Raw genomic sequence first — 17,746 nt, 5'->3', positions numbered from 1 at the left:
GGTCTGAAGATTATTTTGGACATAGTCCTAGAAAATTACTCATTCATAATAAAATAAGCTAGTAGCTGGAAAACATATTGAGTTTGATTTTTGTAACTGTGCAAATGAAATGAGGCAGAATTTCTAGTATTATGTGCAAATTATCTTGCACAAATAGATCATGAAATCATTTGGATGTGTATGTTTTCTCTGAGCTATTCTTATAAATATGCATAAATATTTCAAGACATTAGAAGAGAAATATGGAAGCTTAGCCAAATATGTATGTGGGAATTTCAGTAATTTTCTGTCAGATTTCAAATTGAAGCTTTTTAATTATTTTATTCATAGTGGATGTCTCAGTGTGCTCAGTAGAAGGAACTTTGGTCATTTTAATTTTCTGTGCATTATTTTCTTGAAGTGCTCTTAAAAATATTCTGTCCTAGAACCCTAAAATTATGGGAAAGAAGATAAAACAGCTGTTGTTGCTGTTGTGTCACACAGCATTTATTTGGCAAGTCTTTTTTTTTTTTTTCAGACTGCTTACAATAATATGTGTTTCAAAGATACAGATTAGAGACAGTAATAAATTTGGATCACCACAATGAGCTTGAGTATATTATTCAGTTTCTGTCTTTTTAAAACACAGTGGTGGATTTCTATTAGTACTATGTGGTCTGAGGTATCTTATTTCCTATATTAGTTAATACTATTGTTGTCCAAAAGTCTTTCACCTAAATTTTGAGGTGATGAGTAAGGTGATTTAACTCAGAATGCTTTATATCTACATACATATGCTTACCAGGATGATCAACTTTTACAGGTACCTTCTTACCACTTAATTGCTTTTCTTGCTATGATCCTCTCTCCTCTGACCCCTTAGCAAGCTACATCAGTTTAGACTCTTGTAGGCCTGGTCTAACCTCAAAAGTTTAAGTAAACATTAAAAAAAAAACTGTTTTAATTAAATCAGTGTAAACCACTGTGTAGACACACAGCATTATAACAATTCTGGATATTCTTGTTGTCCATATAAATGTCTAATTCCTCTTTGAATCATACTAAATTCCTGGACTTAAAAGGCATCCTGTAGCAATGAGTTCTACAGACTTACATGTGTATGAAAAATATTTATTTTTAATAATTTTGAGTTCACCACCTTTAAATTTAATTGAATGTTTTCTTTCTTCTTGAGTTATGGGGCTGTGAGAACAGAACCTCCTGAACTTCTTCCTTCATACCATTTGTTAATTTGTATTATTTTATCATGTCTCCTTTCCTAGGTAAGCAATCTCAATCTTTTCATTCTGTCTTCATATGAGAAATTTTCCACGCTCTTAATCACTATGCTCATCTTTCTTGGAATGCTGTCTAATTCTGCAAAAGACAAGGCCCTAGATCCTTCCATCTAAGACCCAGACTCAATGAGCCAACTAAGTGGTAACATTCAAGGGATCTCCATGTGTATAAATCTTAAGATATATACTGGTAAACTGATGTGAATTCAAATAAGTCTTTCTCCAGCCGCACAGACTCTAGTGCTGCCACAAAAGCTAGTTCAATATAATCAAGACGCATCAAGAAATTAATCTTTTGGGGACATGCTCTATAAACCTCATAAATTAAACATGTAGAACCATAATGTATGCAATACTGTGTGGTAGAATTACAGATGTAATTTCAAAAATTGTGTCATGATTTGTTTTAGCTAATGAGTACCCTTGCCACTCTTCAAATATTAATTGGAAAGAAGTTATGATTTATCTAGATGAAATATTCTCTTAAATCAGTGACTATATCTTGAAGTAGAATATGACATGGCCCATCCTCGTGTTCTGTATGACTAATTTTACCATGTTTATAGACTCTCTAGAGTAATAATGGAACATGTCATATTAACATGAGATTCAGATGTCCAGAATAAGTCTGGTGGTACATTACAACATGTCTCTTCCAAGGAATGCAAGATATTCACAGCACACATTGCTATTAACTGGGGATTATCTTTCAATGTGGAGAATCAGATAAATGTTTCATGAGTAGGAAGAAAAAAAACTCTCTTAAAAAGGAAATTATTTATAAAGTAAGCAAAAATATGTCCTTAAAATTACATACTGTATTTTCCATTTGCTATCTAGTCACTGACAGTAGTTCTAATTCATACCAGAAGGCTAAGCTTCTGTCAATCACTAATCACAATCAATCATTAAGAGTTAGCAGGATGTGCTGTTGTCCTTGCAAGTGGGCTGGAGAACATTAGAATGCTCCGGAACTCTGGGGACCACAGACAAGAGTTCTGGACTTGGAGGAGAAAAAAAAAATTAAATGAGAAATAGGAGGTAGCTTGTGCATGGTATATAATTGTGCCAAAAGCTTTTTAAATTGCAAAGCTTCATTGCATAGTGTATCATCCGATACTAAAGACAGTAGGACTGGACATTAGAAACTCGTTTGCAAGAAGCATAAAGTGAAGAAATTTGGAAAAGGGAAATTTGGAAAAATTTCCTAAAACTAGGAAAATTACAGACTTGTCAGTTTTACATTAGCTTGAGGAAAAACATAAAAACTTCAGAAGTTATTTTGAGAGCTCACACAGGAGATCTCGTCCCTCCCCCCAAGAGCTTGTGTTAGGGCACCTATGTTGTTGTTGTAAGACTTGGAAACTATCACAGAAAATTATTGGAATTATTTTTGTGTAATACTGCCAAAGCCAAAGAGACATAGTGTAACTATATTTTCATTTCATGTTTTACATTTTTTAATTTGTGATTTTTAATTTAATTTGTAATTTTATTTATTTGATCTTCATGTACAGCTCAGTAAGTGATGTTCCAAGATGCTAGCTTGATAATACTGTACATTTCATATAAAGAAAAAAATCTTTGACATGTTACTGAACTTCTGAGGACTGAACTTCTGAGGAGGTAGCTTAATATAAATACAAGGTATTATTAACCTGAATTATCTTCACTGAGTGCTTTGATTTAAAAAAAAAACATATTATAGGTTAGTTTTCTGTGCCCAAAAGTTCAAGTAGTATGAAAGCTAAGAAGTCTGGGGCACTAGGACCCTGTTGGGGCATCTGTTGTGGCCCCTTATTATAAAAATATAACATCTAAATAATATTGACAGGTTTGGCCCTTCTACACACAGAGGAGCCTGGGCTATAGGTCCATCAGCCTTTTGATTAATCCCGCCCTCTTAAAGTTATTTTTTTCTTTTGGTCCTTTCTTTACAATAATGACGGTTACTGTCTGCTCCATTAGTTTAATCACATTGCTTATTTATTTTGCTGGTTTATGTACTCTAGTTTGGAAGCTTGTTACACTGTAGAGCTTCTTAGCTCAGGTCTTTCCTTTGCTGTGCAAAATTTTACTTTCTGTTTTCCTGAGACTAGGTATTCTAATGGAAAAAAGTGGTCATTACTTCAGTATGAAAATGAGTGCTATTGCATCCTCATCCATTACAAAAAAGATTTTAATTTTACCTCTAGGTCACTGCCTCAGATTTGAACTTAGCAGCGTTACCAACTCCTGGATGGATAATGACCTGACGTAATAAATGATTTAGTGGTCTTATTCCAATCCTCATGCACAGCTCTGGGTTATATCACAAGTTTCCACAAACCACACTCGTTATTGACAGTTTTGTCAAAGATAGCACAGATTGAATAGTTATGGACACTAAACTACCCTTTTAACAAAAAAAAAAATGGTCCACCTAGATGAAGGTCAAGGCAAAACACTGCTGGAAAGCTCACACTACCACTGTCTATGCTGCACCTGTTTTGTGAATAAATGGAAGACTTCAGGTTGCACTGTTATGCTTTGCATTTCATAAGCACCAATTCACTTCTTAAATATTATGAATTATCCAAAATTTAAAAAAAATGAAAACTCTTTGTTAAGACGACATTAATGGAACACTGCAGAGGTTAATACTAAGAGCCCATGCTTTCATTATTTGTACAGATGGGTTGAACAGGAATAATAAAATAAATATTTCCAAATAGCTGCAGCTGGTAAAAATCTTAGAAGCACAGCAAACAAGAATGAACCCAGTGAGAAGAATATGAAAGAGAAATTCGTGAAGATAATTAAAAATCAGGGCTGGTTAAAAGCAAATGTAATTAATGGTGATAATTATAGAATACGCCCAAGAGAAAAAAATAGAAGAAATCTGTAACAACAAAATATGATACTTATACTATACAACTTCTGGTCAGTGTATGTTATCAGTGCACACATTCCCTCACTGCCAAAACACAACAAACAGCTGCAGGTAAAGAAGATGCTGAAATGTAATGAAACAAGATGCATAATACGAGGAAATGCTGTGTTTTTTAGAGTAAAAATCTGATTAAAAGCTCACCTAGATTTTTAGGGTATAAGTTATATAACAGGTACAGTTGGTAAAGTAATGTAATTTCCAGTAAAACTGACTGGAAAACAATTCTGTTTTGTAACAACCTTTGAGGTCTTGAAATTTTTTTTGTTCTGCATTGGAACAAAACCAAAACCTTCCCATGAAATGGAATTGTGTTGAAATGTCTGTTTTCAGAGTGAAAGATTCACGTTTGCAATCCCTCACTCTACAGACAGTCTATGCTGGGCCTGAGAAATGACCCCATCAAATTCTTTTCAAAATCTATGTTTTTGCTAAACATTTTGGTTTAGACAAAATAGCATTTTCAACAAGAAATATTTTGTTTAAAAGTTTCCATCTAGCTCTAACATCCACTGATTTTGTGTTTGGTAGCTGTGCAAGCTGAGTAGACATATTGAACTGCAGCAGAAAAAAAAAAGTAAATTTAATTGTATTATAAAGTGGTATGTGGATGGGACTATTAAATATCTCCCTTCCACTTCATGGGTGGGAGTGTTATTCTTATTTTGCATAGCCAGTGAATGCCAAATAAGTGAAAGTCACACCATTTAATCATTACTAAATTTTGCTGAGAGAATTCTATGCAAGCTAGAGTCAGTTACACATCTTTGCTAGGACACTGATTAGGGCAATGAGAAAACTAGAGTAGTAGGCCTAGAGAAGAACATTCTACGAAGCTAGACTTACTTCACGGAGATCTCCTGGTTACCCTGTTATGTTATTAAGTACTTCAGTGTCCATTTTTTAAAATGTGCAAAGGTACAGTGTTACTTAGTGTTTGTGGCTCACACTGATGATCCGTTTTCCATTTGGTTCTTGGAAAGTCAGAGGAATTTTCAATCTGCAGATACATGTAACATTGAGATAGCATTTTTAACTGTGGCTGGCTACTTATTAACCATTGTTACCTAACTCTGAAAAGTCATCCTTGTGAGCATGTATTTGTAACTGTCCCTGAAAGCACTTGCCAATAGCACGATCACCGGAGGACAGACTTCATTTAAATAGCTTTGCCTTATGCCAGCAAGGACTTCTGTAACCAAGAACAGTGTCTGATTCAGTGGACAGTTACTGCAGTCTTGGATATACCTATGGGTTCCTTAATGGAATTCAGTGCCACCCTTGCCAGAAGAACAAATGAGCTCCATAGGAGAAAAGACAGTATTTCCCCTAATATGTTTTCTTCACTGGTTCCTCTGGACAGGGGTGGCTTTAAGTTCCATTAGGTAACCCATAGGAATCCCAGACTGCAGTAACAATGCGCTGAATCAGAACAATGCACCGGCCAAGCCAGGAAGCAAGGAAATGATACTCAGTTGTCAAATATATTTTAGTACAGCAGCTTCACGCTACTATATTGTGAAAACTGGAAATGAGGCTATTGCTAATATGCAGCCTCCGGCTTTGGAAGAGTAACCACAGAAAATCAGTCCTATATTTGTGTAGACAGTAGGCCAATGATATAACAGAGAAAGGAGTAACAAAACCTTAAACTACTCCTTAGACACAGTGAAACCTTGTATTATGTTCTCCACTCACTGTGCATGTGCTAGTCTGGATTATTTGCATTTTTGGAGTATGTCATTTGGGATATCTACTAACTTCGATCCTGTGGCTTTTGATTATCTGACTTCATCTTAATGTCCAACCTAGATTCTACTCTCAGCCAGATCATGATCCCATTAAAACTACCATGGACTTCAATGGGCCCAAGATTTGGCTCAGTCTGTGATGTAAATACAACTCCTGCCCCCTTCTGCAACTCAAATTAAAGAACCATATACATACATCCCAAGTTTTACATAGTCTTCATATTTTTGAAATTTAATCCTCATCCATCTTGTGACAGTAAGAACAGAAATCCAATGCTGTTTTTATTACTGCACATTTTAAACAAAGAAATAGTTAACATAAATCACATAGATTTAATATGATTTTAAAAAGACAAAAACACCCCCACCTGCTGAGGTCCCTTCCATCCCTTCCCACTTCAGCCTGGCCCCACTGGGAATCTTTCATAGGGTTCGGCGAGGAAGGGGAACAGTACTATACAGCCGGTTTTCTCCCCTTCCCCCATTCAATACTACATATAGCAGATCCATGAGATCTGGAACCCAGAAATGAAGAAGATCTAATCCTAAAATCTGATCTCCACCTAACCCAGTAAGGTGGGAGGAGCTGCCAGCCTCATCTCTGGAACAGCACCCTGCTGTTTATGAATAATACCAAACAGTCATATTAACCAGACGTGACACAGTCCTTCAATGTTTCTGTTGAGTCTCAAAGACACCCCCTGGCCAGTAATTTATTTGTGAAATTAAACTCCTGTTTATATTATCCCTATAACACTCCACTGGTCACCTTTTCACCTCCTGAACTGTTCACATGCCTATTGTTTTTGATACCCTACTAAGTTCTTTATTTATTTAAGTCCCTCACCAGGTGCTCAATGGCTAAAGTTGCTTTCACTGTGAGGAAATGTAGACATGTTTGCTTAATCTGAATTGCAATTTAATCCTTTGTATCATTTTAGTTTGTTCTTCTATGAACATTCTGCCATTTGTTCATATGAATATTTGGTAAGAAAACTTTATTTATCCTAATGAGTATAGCTGTGCTGGCAGTGCACATCTCAGGTCATCCAATCAGGCTATAGAAATCATATCACATGAATTTGGTAAGCAATCACACAGTTCAGTAAGTGGAATCCAAATACACTTGGAGTCCCATATACAAAAAGTTTATGAACAACTGATAAGCCCAAAAGTATTCATAAAAACTAAACATTATACAATTACAAATAACTAACCAATGTTTAAAAGTTATGCTTAGTTCCTGGACAGTCTGAGTAGAGCTAAAGAGAGCTAAATTCCAGTGAATACATATTTGCCAACATATAGTTCAACCAGCTCTATTTGCTAACCATAGACAGAACTCTCTTCCTCTGCTTGCCCTGGTCTACACTAGGACTTTAGGTCGAATTTAGCAACGTTAAATCGATTTAAACCTGCACCCGTCCACACAGTGAAGCCCTTTATTTCGACTTAAAGGGCTCTTAAAATCGATTTCCTTACTCCACCCCTGACAAGTGGATTAGCGCTTAAATCGACGTTCCCAGCTCGAATTTGGGGTACTGTGGACACAATTCGATGGTATTGGCCTCCGGGAGCTATCCCAGAGTGCTCCATTCTGACCGCTCTGGACAGCACTCTCAACTCAGATGCACTGGCCAGGTAGACAGGAAAAGAACCGCAAACTTTTGAATCTCATTTCCTGTTTGGCCAGCGTGGCAAGCTGCAGGTGACCATGCAGAGCTCATCAGCACAGGTGACCATGATGGAGTCCCAGAATCGCAAAAGAGCTCCAGCATGGACCGAACGGGAGGTACGGGATCTGATCGCTGTTTGGGGAGAGGAATCCGTGCTATCAGAACTCCGTTCCAGTTTTCAAAATGCCAAAACCTTTGTGAAAATCTCCCAGGGCATGAAGGACAGAGGCCATAACAGGGACCCGAAGCAGTGCCGCGTGAAACTGAAGGAGCTGAGGCAAGCCTACCAGAAAACCAGAGAGGCGAACAGCCGCTCTGGGTCAGAGCCCCAAACATGCCGCTTCTATGATGAGCTGCATGCCATTTTAGGGGGTTCAGCCACCACTACCCCAGCCGTGTTGTTTGACTCCTTCAATGGAGATGGAGGCAATACGGAAGCAGGTTTTGGGGACGAAGAAGATGATGATGAGGAGGAGGTTGTAGATAGCTCACAGCAAGCAAGCGGAGAAACCGGTTTTCCCGACAGCCAGGAACTGTTTCTCACCCTAGACCTGGAGCCAGTACCCCCCGAACCCACCCAAGGCTGCCTCCTGGACCCAGCAGGTGGAGAAGGGACCTCTGGTGAGTGTACCTTTTAAAATGCTATACATGGTTTAAAAGCAAGCATGTGAAAGGATTACTTTGCCCTGGCATTTGCGGTTCTCCTAGATGTAGTCCTAAAGCCTTTGCAAAAGGTTTCTGGGGAGGGCAGCCTTATTTCGTCCTTCATGGTAGGACACTTTACCACTCCAGGCCAGTAACACGTACTCGGGAATCACTGTAGAACAAAGCATTGCAGTGTATGTTTGCTGGCATTCAACCAAAATCCGTTCTTTATCTCTCTGTGTTATCCTCAGGAGAGTGAGATATAATTCATGGTCACCTGGTTGAAATAGGGTGCTTTTCTTCAGGGACACTCAGAGGAGCCCATTCCTGCTGTGCTGTTTGCCTGTGGCTGAACAGAAATGTTCGCCGCTGTTAGCCACAGGGAGGGAGGAAGGTTGAGGGGGTAGTCACGCGGTGGGAGGAGGCAAAATGCGACCTTGTAACGAAAGCACATGTGCTATGTATGTAATGTTAACAGCAAGGTTTACCCTGAAAGAGTGTAGCGACTGTTTTATAAAATGTGTCTTTTTAAATACCGCTGTCCCTTTTTTTTTCTCCACCAGCTGCATGTGTTTCAATGATCACAGGATCTTCTCCTTCCCAGAGGCTAGTGAAGCTTAGAAAGAAAAAAAAACGCACTCGCGATGAAATGTTCTCCGAGCTCATGCTGTCCTCCCACACTGACAGAGCACAGACGAATGCGTGGAGGCAAATAATGTCAGAGTGCAGGAAAGCACAAAATGACCGGGAGGAGAGGTGGAGGGCTGAAGAGAGTAAGTGGCGGGCTGAAGAGAGTAAGTGGCGGGCTGAAGACAGGGCTGAAGCTCAAATGTGGCGGCAGCGTGATGAGAGGAGGCAGGATTCAATGCTGAGGCTGCTGCAGGACCAAACCAGAATGCTCCACAGTGTATGGTTGAGCTGCAGCAAAGGCAGCTGGAGCACAGACTGCCACTGCTGCCCCTCTGTAACCAACCGCCCTCCTCCCCAAGTTCCATAGCCTCCACACCCAGACGCCCAAGAACGCGGTGGGGGGGCCTCCGGCCAACCAGCCACTCCCCCACAGAGGATTGCCCAAAAAAAAGAAGGCTGTCATTCAATAAATTTTAAAGTTGTAAACTTTTAAAGTGCTGTGCTTAAAGTGCTGTGTGGCATTTTCCTTCCCTCCTCCACCACCCCTCCTGGGATACCTTGGTAGTCATCTCCCTATTTGTGTGATGAATGAATAACGAATGCATGACTGTGAAGCAGCAATGACTTTATTGCCTCTGCAAGCGGTGATTAAAGGGAGGAGGGGAGGGTGGTTAGCTTACAGGGAAGTAGAGTGAACCAAGGGGCGGGGGGTTTCATCAAGGAGAAACAAACAGAACTTTCACAGCGTAGCCTGGCCAGTCATGAAACTGGTTTTCAAAGCTTCTCTGATGCGTACCGCGCCCTCCTGTGCTCTTCTAACCGCCCTGGTGTCTGGCTGCGCGTAACCAGCAGCCAGGCGATTTGCCTCAGCCTCCCACCCCGCCATAAACGTCTCCCCCTTACTCTCACAGATATTGTGGAGCACACAGCAAGCAGTAATAACAGTGGGAATATTGGTTTCGCTGAGGTCTAAGCGAGTCAGTAAACTGCGCCAGCGCGCCTTTAAATGTCCAAATGCACATTCTACCACCATTCTGCACTTGCTCAGCCTGTAGTTGAACAGCTCCTGACTACTGTCCAGGCTGCCTGTGTATGGCTTCATGAGCCATGGCATTAAGGGGTAGGCTGGGTCCCCAAGGATACATATAGGCATTTCAACATCCCCAACAGTTATTTTCTGGTCTGGGAATAAAGTCCCTTCCTGCAGCTTTTGAAACAGACCAGAGTTCCTGAAGATGCGAGCGTCATGCACCTTTCCCGGCCATCCCACGTTGATGTTGGTGAAACGTCCCTTGTGATCCACCAGAGCTTGCAGCACTATCGAAAAGTACCCCTTGCGGTTTATGTACTCGGCGGCTTGGTGCTCCGGTGCCAAGATAGGGATATGGGTTCCGTCTATAGCCCCACCACAGTTAGGGAATCCCATTGCAGCAAAGCCATCCACTATGACCTGCACATTTCCCAGGGTCACTACCCTTGATATCAGCAGATCTTTGATTGCGTGAGCTACTTGCATAACAGCAGCCCCCACAGTAGATTTGCCCACTCCAAATTGATTCCCAACTGACCGGTAGCTGTCTGGCGTTGCAAGCTTCCACAGGGCTATCGCCACTCGCTTCTCAACTGTGAGGGCTGCTCTCATCCTGGTATTCATGCGCTTCAGGGCAGGGGAAAGCAAGTCACAAAGTTCCATGAAAGTGCCCTTACGCATGCGAAAGTTTTGCAGCCACTGGGAATCGTCCCAGACCTGCAACACTATGCGGTCCCACCAGTCTGTGCTTGTTTCCCGAGCCCAGAATCGGCGTTCCACAGCATGAACCTGCCCCATTAGCACCATGATGCATGCATTGGCAGGGCCCATGCTTTCAGAGAAATCTGTGTCCATGTCCTGATCACTCACGGGACCGCGCTGACGTCGCCTCCTCGCCCAGTATCGCGTTGCCATGTTCTGGTGCTGCATATACTGCTGGATAATGCGTGTGGTGGTTGATGTGCTCCTAATTGCCAAAATGAGCTCAGCGGCCTCCATGCTTGCCTTGGTATGGCGTCCGCACAGAAAAAAGGCGCGGAACGATTGTCTGCCGTTGCTCTGACGGAGGGAGGGGCGACTGACGACACGGCTTACAGGGTTGGCTTCAGGGAGCTAAAATCAACAAAGGGTGTGCCTGTACATCAAGGAGTATTTCAGGCAGGACTGCACGGAGGGTTCCAATAAGAAATGGTGCACCAAAGTTATCGTTGTTATTGGAACAAGGAGGTTAGCCTGGCCTCTGATTGATACATGGCTAGATTTACCTCGCTGCGCCTTCTCTGTGAGTGACTGCAGTGTGATCTAGACAGGGGAGGAGGAAAATGAGTACAAAACAAATCTGGTCTATTTCTTGTTCTGACCCACTCCATCTATCCTTTACATCTTTGGCTGGCAGCAGATGGTGCAGAAGGACTGCATGCCATCCACATCTCATGGCTGCTTGGCAGAAGATGGTACAGTACGACTGCTAGCCATCTTCATCTCTTGCCTGCCTGGCATAAGATGGTACAATACGACTACTAGCAATCCTCATCTCTTGCCTGCCTGGCAGAAGATGGTACAGTACGACTGCTAGCAGTCCGTATCGCCTGCCCGCTCACCATAAGACGGTTCAATAGGACTGCAGGACTAAAGAGAATGACCTGGTCAAGTCACTCCAAATTTAGTCCCTGCACCCATGTCTGCCCAGGCGCTCCTGATCGACCTCACAGAGGCGACCAGGAGCACCTCAGACATGACGATGACGGCTACCAGTCGTACTGTACCGTCTGCTGCCACAAGGCAAGGGGTTGCTGCTACTGTGTAGCAATGCCGTACCGCGTCTGCCAGCATCCAGGAGACATAGGGTGACGGTTACCTGAGCGGGCTCCATGCTTGCCGTGGTATGGCGTCTGCACAGGTAACTCAGGAAAAAAGGCGCGAAATGATTGTCTGCCCTTGCTTTCACGGGGGGAGGGAGGGTGGGAACGGGGGCCTGACGATATGTACCCAGAACCACCCGCGACAATGTTTTAGCCCCATCAGGCATTGGGATATCAACCCAGAATTCCAATGGGCAGCGGAGACTGTGGGAACTGTGGGATAGCTACCCACAGTGCAACGCTCCGGAAGTCGACACTTGCCTCGGTACTGTGGAAGCGCTCCGCCGAGTTAATGCACTTAATGCACTTAGAGCATTTTCTGTGGGGACACACACACTCGAATATATAAAACCGATTTCAAAAAAACCGACGTCTATAAATTCGACCTAATTTCGTAGTGTAGACATACCCCTTGTGAGAGTGGTGAGAAGCCAAAATTGTAAGATTCTGGCTGTCAAGGAGCAGGAAATAATTTCTAAAGATTTTTTTCATACTTGGATAAATCCTGTGGTAGGCGGTAAGATCACAAGGAAAAGGCACTGTTGTTGTAGCCATACGGGTTCCAGGATATTAGACAGACAAGGTGGGTGAGGTAATATCTTTTATTGGATCAACTTTTGCTGGTGAGAGCTTGTTGTGTAAGCTTGTCTCTCTCATCAACAGAAGTAGATCCAAAAAAGGATATTACCTCACCCACCTTGTCTCAGAAAGAAAACAGCAGACAAGTTGGATGCTGGGTTCCTGATTTTGGACAGATACAGGTAGTCAAGGGAGACAGAGATTCAAACACATGACAGATGTGTATGATTGCACAAACCGGTAAAGTTTATGAATCAGCTGTGATCTCGTTTACACAAAAATGCTTTTATAATGAAATGACACAGTACTTCAAAGATCTAATGTAGAACAATCCACATTAAAGAGTTCAGTTAAGACAACCTGGATAACAATGAGGAAATGGAATATGAGAGGTCACATGGGAAGAATTTGATCCAATTTCTTTGTATTACTTGACTTTGCTCTCAGAATGTTTGTATTGATCAAATATAGGTTGCCTCAATTATCCATGGCTGTATTTCAGATTGTTATTTATAACTCTATTTCTCTCCAAAGTATTTAGTTTTACCTTAAACAAATAATTCAGGACTTCCTCTTGCCTTTTTCTTTTAGTTTTTTCTGATTATGATTTTTCTAAACGTATACATAACTTGCTTTATGTTAAGGGTATCCTAAAAAACACTAAAACAATCAAGACCCCAGAGATATTGAATAACATATACATGAATGATCTTTAGGCATAAAGGTCAGCAATGAAAGTTACCATAACACTCCCTGAACACAAATAATACATTAAGTCAACTCAGCTGAAGTTGATGATATCATCACATCTGAGCTTTTGAGCCATGCAATTACAGGGGAAGGATTCCCACAGCCCTGCCAGATTCCTCAAGGGGATTAGCACTTGTCTGATTGCAACACACACCAAAGACACTGTTAAAATATCAGTGCATCAATCAAGAGGAATTTGGAGGCTTTGAAGTTTGTTTGTTTTTTTTAAAGACAGTGTGGGGAAAAAAGAAGTGATTACAGTTATTAATTTAAGTGCAGTAATGCTTGTTTGGTTTGGTGATGCAGTTTGATGACTTGTGTTTTATTCTCACAAATGATCAGTCATAACAAGTCGGCTTGGAAAGGCTTTTAAAAAAATTTAAAAAGACAATATTGATGATTATTTCAAAGTATTTCAGTTTTACCTGAATTTTTTGCACTAGCAGGAAACTAATCAACAAAACACAAAACAAAGTCAAAATCATCTTTCACCTGACCCTGACACCAGCTGGGACGTTGACAGCAGTTTGGAGCCTGGGTGGGGAGGGGATGGACAATAGTGCTGTCTTTTCTCCCCATGCCACCAGGTTTCATGCTACCGTTAGTGTTCCCTGGTGTCAGGAGTTGCTGAAAAAGCTTAAGGTGTCTAGCTGCTATTATGAATGGGTGTGTAGAACCCTCCAACACCTTTCCCTCCCTGCCTTACTCCACACTATAGCAACTGCTTTATTGGTAAGCAGTCCGAGTTTTCTTAGTTGTGAATTTCTGTCATAAAGCACTCCCTGATCAGCATGACACCCACATACATTTCCTGTGAACATGAAGGCTCAATGCTACAGTTGGCTATGCCAGCCTCATTTAAGTGAACAGGGTTCTATGCCGGTGCTGCAGTATCTCCCTGACAAAGAATTTCAGGCTTTCGTTTGCTAGTCCAGATGTACAGTTCTGTCCATTCTCCACCTATTTTTGACAGGAGCTGAACGAATCAAAAGGTGTTATGTACATGTATTTACACATGGACCACTCATGCTGAAAGTATTAGGATTCACTGAATCTCAATCCAATGAATTACACTACGATTACACAGAATATATACATCCAAGGAGGCCAACGCACTTAACCCCCCCAAAGGATAAGTATCATCACCATTTTATAGTGAGGCAAAATGAGCTCCAGAAAGGCTGAATTACTTCCCCAGCGTCGCTCAGTGAATCAATGGCAGAGTTGCGAATAAAACTAAGGTCTTGATTCAGAATTTAGTTTCTTTGGTTTTTTTAATCTTAAATAAATACACGAATATCCCAAACTCAAAGTCAGGCATCAGAATATAAAATAAATATCCAGAGATTAAATTCAATATGCAGCAGATTTACAGTGTTATGTGGGATGTAGGAGTCCATTCCATTCCCAGTAGCTAGTTTTTTTTAGTGGGTTGGGGGTGCAGTTGTATTTTTCAATTTCTAAAATGGAACTCAAATTTCTAAAAATTGTGCCCAGAAATTATACTCTACCTCACTGGAGCTCCTGCAAGTTTCCCAGAAATCCAGTGATTTCTTCCATCACCTCTCTCTGTCTCACAAGTTAGTCTGCAGTTACTCTCCCTTTCCTTCTTTGCTCCTCTCCAAAGCCATTTACGGACCAAGCAGGAAATGACTGCAATTTCTTGTTTTCCCTCTCATGTCTGTAACCTCTGGACACTGGCATCAGAAATGATGAAGAACTCAAAGTACACAACACACAAAAAATGTATACAGATAAGACAAGGAGTTTTGCTATTCATCTCACTCTGCATATCTGGCTTTAGTGGAGTCCATCATGAAAGCTGAGGAAATAATGCACCTCTCTCTCAGCAAGAAATCCCAGAAGATCCTTGCAGGATTGTGGAGTTTTTTCCGATATTGTGTCCTCCCCGTTTTCTGGCAGAGCAGATCTTGCTCCTTATATGAGTCATCATGATAGCAGATATTACTTTGAGGTATACAGGAGAATCAAGATGTCAATTATTATTTGCTAGAGACCAGACTAGGGAAACGTGACTGTTACATCCCTCCTGAACGCACAGGGTCAGATCCTCAGCTGGTGTAAATAAGTATCGCTCCGTTGGCTCCAGTGGAACTACACTAGTTCACACCAACTGGCCCATACTGTGATGCTGAAGCATTCCTAAAAGCTTGGAACAATATTGTAAAGCTGTTTTTAGGACTCAAATCCTACGCATCCACTCAGAACAGTGAGAGCACAGCAGCTCTGTGTACTGCAGGAGATGGACATAGGCTATGTTGTGCAGGATGCAGAATCTGGCCCTAGGAACATGCAGATTTGAGTTTTCACCTCTCTGTATTGTGTTACAGTAGAACATAAAAAGGACCTAATTGCATCAATATTTCCAATTGCTACAGCATATAAAAATTCTGCACTGCCTTCAATCTTTTGTTTTACCTCTCCATTGAAGCGTGCATCTTGCAGTGACATCTATGGCAGATTACAAAGCAGTATTCCTACTGCTAGCCAGAGAAAACTGTTTTTTTGTTTAGACTTTAAGGTTAAGATTTGCTCACAGTTACAATATGTTTTAATGGTATCTAGTGTAGTTCTCTAGGACATGAACAGAATGATTGCTATACAAATTATTATAATAGGGTCTTAGTTTAATCAGCATCATCACTGCTAAAGGAGACAAAAATGGATGTTTATGTGGATTAATGTGTGGCTAATGCACATGGTAATAATCATTTGGAGTTAGAGACATTCTCAAAATATGAAATTTGAAACATGTTCTGAACTTTCACAAAGTAGCGATTAGGGGTGTTTGGATTTTGGGTTGGGTTCATCTCTGCTTTATATGCCTCAAGACATGTCTTCAAGAATATTTGTGGATTATTAAATATACTTTCTTCCTAACAGGGTGTTCACTCACTGTTGCTCTTTAAATAAAAGCAGTGACCCTACTAGGTCATTTCCAAGATGAGGAATGGTGCAATTTATTGCAGCTTTGTTTATCATTATAAATATAATAAATATTTGGAAGGAAAAGCTTCCCTGTCATAAGAAAATGTAAACTCTAAAAAATTCTGCATAAACAGCATCAAAAGCTCAGTGAGAGATCAATGCCCCATGTGTTTTAGACAGAGGAAATGTAGAAAAGACCTCTTATTTAATGAGAAATTTCTGAGACACTGTACACCTGGGTTGCCACAAAGAGACACAATCCCTCAACCATTCAATCCTGTAAATGTTCCTTCAGGGGGCACTTGTTTCTACTGCAAACATAAATGAAAAAATACAATTGTCCATATCTTACCATTCAGTTTCCTCCACTTTCATTCAAAGAAAATCCAGTTGGGATGTTTTTAATTAAACTTGGACATTATATAAACTTCAGTATTTTACTCAGCCAAAGGTTGTGTCTTTTCAACTGGCTTATATGTTCCAAGCAATTATTTCCCTCTCCCTCTGCTCCTCCATTACCCCGACTCCCCCAAGCCTTTGTACTGCTTCTGAGGGGTGCAGGAAGTACGTATCTGTATTGTAGCTTAAATGAATTATTTCTCAAAGGTCTGTATTAATATGCCTAGTAAGGAATCTATTGGTCAAAAAACATTTCTTGCCATTTCCTGAATCTTTTTTTGTTGTCTGTATTGTTACAGACATACTTGCTGACAGGCATTTTGAAATAAATTACCAAAATAATTGAAACTGGCATAATTATATTGTTATTTTGACAAATAAAATATGCAGAATTTTAAAATATTATCCACAGAATTTTTAATTTTTCGGCACAGAATTCCCCCAGTAGTAAGAGATGTACATTGTACTAGAAGTGGATGCTGCACTTTTAGAAGGACCATCATTTCGATGAATCATTAATTCAGTACTCTAATGCTCATTTTCAAGTGGCATTCCAGAAAGAAGTTAAAATCCCATGATACTTTTTGGTTTCCTAGCCAAAGTTCCTTCACTCATTAAAACAGGATCTATGCCCAAGATTGTATGTGAGGTACTACTACACCTGCTTAGTTTGTTTTCACAGTCACTGAACTCTAACTCATTGCTTTACACAGCACTTCACGAAATCTTGAGAATGAAAAGTACTATAACAAAAAGCAATTCTGTATTTTTACCACTATCCAGGATACCAGAATTTGTCAGCACAGAACTATGGCTTTGCTGCAGTAACTTGTTATGGATTTGAAGACAGGGCCATACGAGCATTGTGTTCCCTAAAACGAAATCCAGTGATTCTTTTTGACTGCACTGCTTCTAAGTATAGCTCTGCAGACAAAATATACCAGCTTTTGTTGCCATTGAGTTCAGCCAAAAGAAAAGGGACCAGCAATTGGGAGTTGGTTTGTTGATTGCAGCAGATGTTCAGTTTTTAGAACACTGGCAGCAGGGAAGACCAGCACAATGAAAACAATGCATCATCTTGTTGGCTTCAGCTAACCACAGTATGTAATTATCAAAGAAGCTGTTACTGTACTAGTCTATGATTGGATAACTGAATCGTTTTGATTATCCTGTGCCAAAATCTTTTTTGCTGTGCTCTGTAGCAGTGCTAATCTGTCTGCATGATCTCAGATATGCATTGTGTAGCAGTGCAAGATTACATCTAGAAGC

This window comes from Lepidochelys olivacea, assembly GCF_965140295.1.
Source record: "Lepidochelys olivacea isolate rLepOli2 genome assembly, chromosome: 5".
In the NCBI taxonomy this organism is placed as follows: Eukaryota; Metazoa; Chordata; order Testudines; family Cheloniidae; genus Lepidochelys; species Lepidochelys olivacea.
The sequence above is the reverse complement of the archived record's forward strand: the minus strand, read 5'-3'. Positions refer to the sequence as shown.